At 40.5% G+C, this 5,859-nt stretch overlaps 1 pseudogene; it reads left to right on the top strand.

Moving 5' to 3' along the window:
• The first annotated feature begins 5,075 nt into the window (after nt 1–5,075).
• On the top strand, nt 5,076–5,288 carry LOC128776857 (U2 spliceosomal RNA; annotated as a pseudogene).
• The last annotated feature ends 571 nt before the right edge of the window (nt 5,289–5,859 follow it).

Raw genomic sequence — 5,859 nt, forward strand, 5'->3', positions numbered from 1 at the left:
CAAGCCAGAATATGGAAGATTAAACTTATGCAAGGATAAAATAATGGCTCCTATGATTCAGATTTGAATAATTAGTGGGTGGCAATGCTGCTGGTGAGGAGAGAGAACACACAGAATGAGGAGAACTGGAGCAAGAGTTGGATTTGACATGTCTATGGAACACCCCGGTGGAGAACCCTACTTGCAGTTGGATAGAGAAGTCTGAAGTTTTGGGAAGAAGCCATCTGCCTATTGGTGGTCATTGTAACCATGAGACTTAATGAAATTTGTTGAAAGAGTATCAAGTATGAAAAATGTAATTTGCCAAACCTCCAAGGAAACATCGATATATAAAACATGGTCAGATATGAGAAACCCATAGAAAGAAAAATCAGGGGAAAAAAAAGGAAAATCAGATACTTTTTGGAGTATCATTATATTATTCTCAAAAGAAAAACAACTTAAAATACTCTTAAGTAAATCTGATTCGAGTGCCACATAAACCCAACTTTCAGTGCACCTGGTGGCTCAGTCAGTTAAGTTTCTGACTTTGGCTCAGGTCATGATCTCACGGTTCATGAGTTTGAGTCCCATGTCGGGCTCTGTGCTGACAGCTCAGAGCCTGGAGCCTGCTTCGGATTCTGTGTCTCCCTCTCTCTCTGCCCCTCCCCTGCTCGCGCTCTGTCTCTTTCTCTCTCTCTCAAAAATAAATAAACATTTAAAAAAAATGTTTTTTTTTTTTAATTTTTAAAAGAATAAACCCGACTTTCAAGGAGGCCGTGGGACAAAGGCCTCAAGTGCTGTCCAATCTTCACTGGGCGCTAAGATCTGCCAGTCTGGCGGCCAACTCGCCATAATTACCTGGGAAGCTTTCTAAACATTTCAAGCCCCTTGCCTGTATATTTTAATGTTGGAAGTGTTTCATGAGGCTGGGGTATTTTTTTTTTTTCAACGTTTTTTATTTATTTTTGGGACAGAGAGAGACAGAGCATGAATGGGGGAGGGTCAGAGAGAGAGGGAGACACAGAATCGGAAACAGGCTCCAGGCTCCGAGCCATCGGCCCAGAGCCTGACGTGGGGCTCGAACTCACGGACCGCGAGATCGTGACCCGGCTGAAGTCGGACGCTTAACCGACTGCGCCACCCAGGCGCCCCGAGGCTGGGGTATTTTTAAAAGCTTCCAAACCTAACATCCTACCAGTTTTGGAAATTTCTTCATTACACCATCACCCCTTCCTCACCACCTCAAGTTGCACACTTTACATTTTTTTCTTACAGAAGAAAATAAGGTTCAGTGTATTTTTTGAACTTGGAGGTGCATGGATGAAGGCAGAGAGTATCTTTCATTTTCCTAGTAGTCACCAACTCTTGTGACTAAGAGAAACGTATAATTGTCAAGCTCAGAAACACCTGGAAATAAAAAAGGTGGTCATTATAAAAATAAGCACCTGTAGACAGTATTTATTTTATTGAAAAAATAATGGTTTAGAGGAAGAATCCAAGCTATAATAAAATTAAATATTGTTCTGCCAACCATCTTAAAGGAGGGTTTCCAGTGAAGGGAATTCATTCAGCTATGCTCATGGCTGCCAGTGTGCTAACTGCTGCAGCTGTTTTTGACCTGCATGGCCTGAATGGTTCCAAAGAGTTTCACTCATCCAGGGGTCCACAGGATGCTGGTTTTCTTCAGTATTGTACTAGATGATCTGCTAATTAATATTTGTCACATTTTTTAAACTCGTTAATGTTTATTTATTTTTGAGAGAGAGAGAGAGAGACAGAGTGCAAACAGTGGAGGGGCAGAGAGAGGGAGACAGAATCTGAAGCAGGCTCCAGGCTCTGAGCTGTCATCAAAAAGCCTGACGCAGGGCTCAAACTCACAAACCAAACCGTGAGATCATGACCTGAAGTCAGACGCTCAACTGACTGAGTCACCCAGTCTCCCCTATTTGTCACATTTTTAAAACTGCTAATCACCCTTTCCCCTTTTGGAATTTCACAATGAATATTGGCATATTAAAGGCCCCAAATAGCCCTATAATCAAGAGCTCATTGATTTTGTTTATTCTTTATTAAATTTATTTGACCATGCTTTGCTTTTTACATAAAATACAGTCTTAGAAACTGGTATTGTACTCTAGGCAACACAATGACAAATTTTAAAATTATAATGAGATCAAGAAAAATTAAATTAGTGATCATCTGTTGATCTGTTTGGGCCCATTTGGAGATCTAATTTATAATAGTTTGTTGAATCCTGGCCATAAACCATTGAAGAGGCTCAACATGTATTTTTTATAGATACAATAGGGTTGGTTAAGGATACAGAAGCTTTGGCCCAGCAATAACACTTTCTGTCTTTGATGCAGAACCTAAAATTTGACAACAGTATAAATAATGACAACACAGTAGCAGCACTAAGTACTATTTTAAGGGCTTTAGATGTATTTATTCATGCAATCCTCAAAATTACCCCAGAAGATACTATTATTATCCTTCCGATTCAAAGGAGAGGACACCGACACAGAGAGCTTTAGTAGCTTGCCCAGTGTTACACATGTTGAGTAGTAGACCAGAATTCAACTTCTAGATTCATCTTAATGGTCAAAATAGAACCAGCCATGGGTTGAATTTTCTGGAACTAGATAACCAGTGTTCATAGCCCAGTATCTTAGGTAAAATAATTTATTCTTTCTGTCTGTATTCCCATCTCTAAAAATATAACAGTTTCAATTAGCATGTTCTTCACTGAGCCAATCTGGCTGCTTCAGGCTATGTCTGCTAAGATGAGTTCTTTTGTCCAGTTTCAAGGTCATTTCTGAGAACAGAGAAGGATTTATTTTGTGGAGGGCCAGTCTCCCTTAACAATCCATATCCTATTGGTCCCTGGAGGTCACTTTTGAGATGAGAAATCCAAGTCTACCATGTGCAAGGTGTGAGGTTGTTTTGCACTCCATCTACCTTAAAACTGTAGTCAGCTGCTTGTTTATCTTGTTTTTAGGATACATATCTATGTCAGAAAGATTTCCCACCCATAATCTTTGAGTCTAGTTGAAGCAGGGCTTTGTATTCACAGCTTCTTCACAATGTAAATGAACAGTCTGCCCTTTCTGCTAGCTCTAAGCTTTACAGAATTAGCCTCACGATTCCACGACAGGCTTGGGTGGTGGTGATGAAGTGAAGCTGATCTGTCCTGGAGTTTTGTGCCCACCCACAGGCTGTCTTCCTGCTCACATGCCGATCAGTGAGAAACATTGAGTCTTTTGACTGGAAGTGTATTTTCAGCAGAGACTTTTCTGAAGGATTAGTGCTTCCTGACGTTTCTAGCTTCCCCCACCATGTCTTTATTTCAAATACCAAAAAGTCCGTCATTCTCTTCAACAACACTTACTATTTTTCAGCTCTCAGCGAATTTGGTGGTTGCAATCCAGCAGGACTTTGATCATCTCAGGCTTTGAAAAGTCTTATAGCTAGCCTCAGACAGAAAGTAGCTTTTCTTCCCCAGGCTGTGCACTTAACCCAATGTCTCTTATCTGCTTTCCAATAGGTTCAGCTCCGGAAGGGGCTAATCTTTCTTTGTAGTTCTTATTGAAGGCAACATTTCCTACAGTCGCTAAACACAGGGGCATCCTGCCTAGGTGCTATGAGACCTCCTTGCTCCAGCCTCAGTGGGCCTGAAGTCTGAGTCCTGAGAGAAGGTGGGATGGTTTAGCTGCCTGCTCTCCCCCACACAACATCTGCAGTTTCTCCTTCTGGCGTAAGAGGCAGCAGAATTCTCAGGTCTCCTCTCACACGAACTCATCAGGCTAGCTCCACATGCTAGGGTCTGTCTTTTGCAGCACCCCACTTTTTATGTTAGTTTCTAATGAATACTTTCTGGTTGCAAGTAAGTGAACAAAATCTAGCTATCTTAAAATGAGAAATTTATTGGAAGGATATTGGTATAATTGATAAAACCCAGAGACAGAAATGCTTTTGGGCCTTAGGAACAAACTAAAACCTGGAACTTAAAATTGTTGAAATATTCTTCATCTCTCTTTTTGTCCATTTCTGCAGGGTTAGCTTCATTTGTCCTTCTCTCTGCCTCCCAATTTTCTATTTCCCAATCTACATTTCAAAAACAAAAATGTAACCCATGACAGCTTTGAATTTTGTAAGTTATAGGCCTGAGCGCCTCTCTTCTGCCCCTGCAGCTACTGATGAAGAGACAGATAGGCCCAGCAAAGGTCACATGACTCAGTAAGGCAGTCAGCTATGACCAAGAGCCATGGTGCAAGAATGGGACAGCAGTCGTGAATGGAGAGAGACCTGTAGGGGACGGTTCTTTGGAAAGAGATACTGAGTAGACAAAATAAAATATACCCAGTTGTTGGGTCGTTATAGTAAAATTGTAGCCAGTGCCATCAGAACAGATAGAAGAATCTTATATAGATTGACCCTCTAACTTGGTGTTTCAGTATTGGTACAGCTTGTTATAATGTGTTTAGTATGATGGTAGTGGCAGACATGGCAGTTCACAGATGCTTATTTAATGAACTGGAAAAAAAAAGCCACAACACTTTCAATTCAGTAGAAATTAATTTTAAAGCCCTCTAATTAGGTATATTAAAACCCCACTTAATTAGCAGAGACAAGAAGGATTTGCTCAGAATTTCATTCTCCTCAGAAACCATAATTTGGCATCTGAGAAACACGGATAGAGGTATTTTTTCATCATATTCATGGAATATAACATACTTGTTGCCTTCTTGCTCAATCTGGCTCAGTTTCAAAACGTGTATGGAACGGAGAATCAGGGACGCCTGGGTGGCTGGTAGGTTAAGTGTTGAACTCTTGATTTTGGCTTAGGTCATGATCTCACTGTTCGTGGGATTGAGCCCAGCGTTGGTCCCCCTGTGCTGACAGTGCAGAGCCTGCTTGGATTCTCTCTCTCCTTCTCTCTCTGCTTGCACACTCTTTCTCAAAATAAATAAACTTAAAAACAAAACAGAACAAAAACAAAGGCAAATCATGCTAAGCACCGCTACATCTATTATTTCTATAAAAAAGTGAGAGAAGTTTTAGGTATTGTAAACTGTATTAAGAACTCCCCTCTCATCGCTTCTCGGCCTTTTGGCTAAGATCAAGTGAAGAACTCCCCTCACATACTAATATCCTAGTATAAAAGGATATTTGCTATTTATTTATTTATTTTTAATTTTTTCTTAATGTTTTTTTTTAATTTATTTTTGAGACAGAGCATGAGCAGGGAAGGGGCAGAGAGAGAGGGAGACACAGAATCGGAAGCAGGCTCCAGGCTCTGAGCCATCAGCACAGAGCCCGATGCGGGGCTCGAACTCACAGACCGTGAGATCATGACCTGAGCCGAAGTCGGATGCTCAACCGACTGAGCCACACAGGTGCCCCGATATTTGCTATTTATTAACAAAAGATGTTGACAAAAATTCTTGCACCTATAAATTCAGGTATCTACTGTGGCATCACTCACATTCCATACCTCATTTCTTTTACCCTGCTTTAAGAATGGGTGAGAATTTCTCACCTGTTTACAGACAGACATGTGGGAAGGAAATTCATTTTCAGCATGGTTAGTAACATCAGAGAATTCTTCTGTAGCTATTCAAAGTAAAAATGCTGCTCAGTCAGATTGGAGCTCAGCTACAACTCTGGTACCTATTATCAGGTTTGGTCCTTACTAAAGTGCAATGATGGTCTAGATGGGACAACCCAATATCAAGGGGAGATCCTTTGAAAGGTAAGTGGAGTAGATAAATTTTTACATGATTGTGTCTTGATTTTTTAACCATTTAATTTTTTAAGAAACTCTTATATTTTTAACAATCTCAAACTTGCAGAAGAGTTATAAAATGGTGCAAAAAA

Source organism: Panthera pardus, unplaced genomic scaffold, assembly GCF_024362965.1.
Source record: "Panthera pardus isolate Hobbes unplaced genomic scaffold, ASM2436296v1 HiC_scaffold_13, whole genome shotgun sequence".
Taxonomy (NCBI): domain Eukaryota; kingdom Metazoa; phylum Chordata; class Mammalia; order Carnivora; family Felidae; genus Panthera; species Panthera pardus.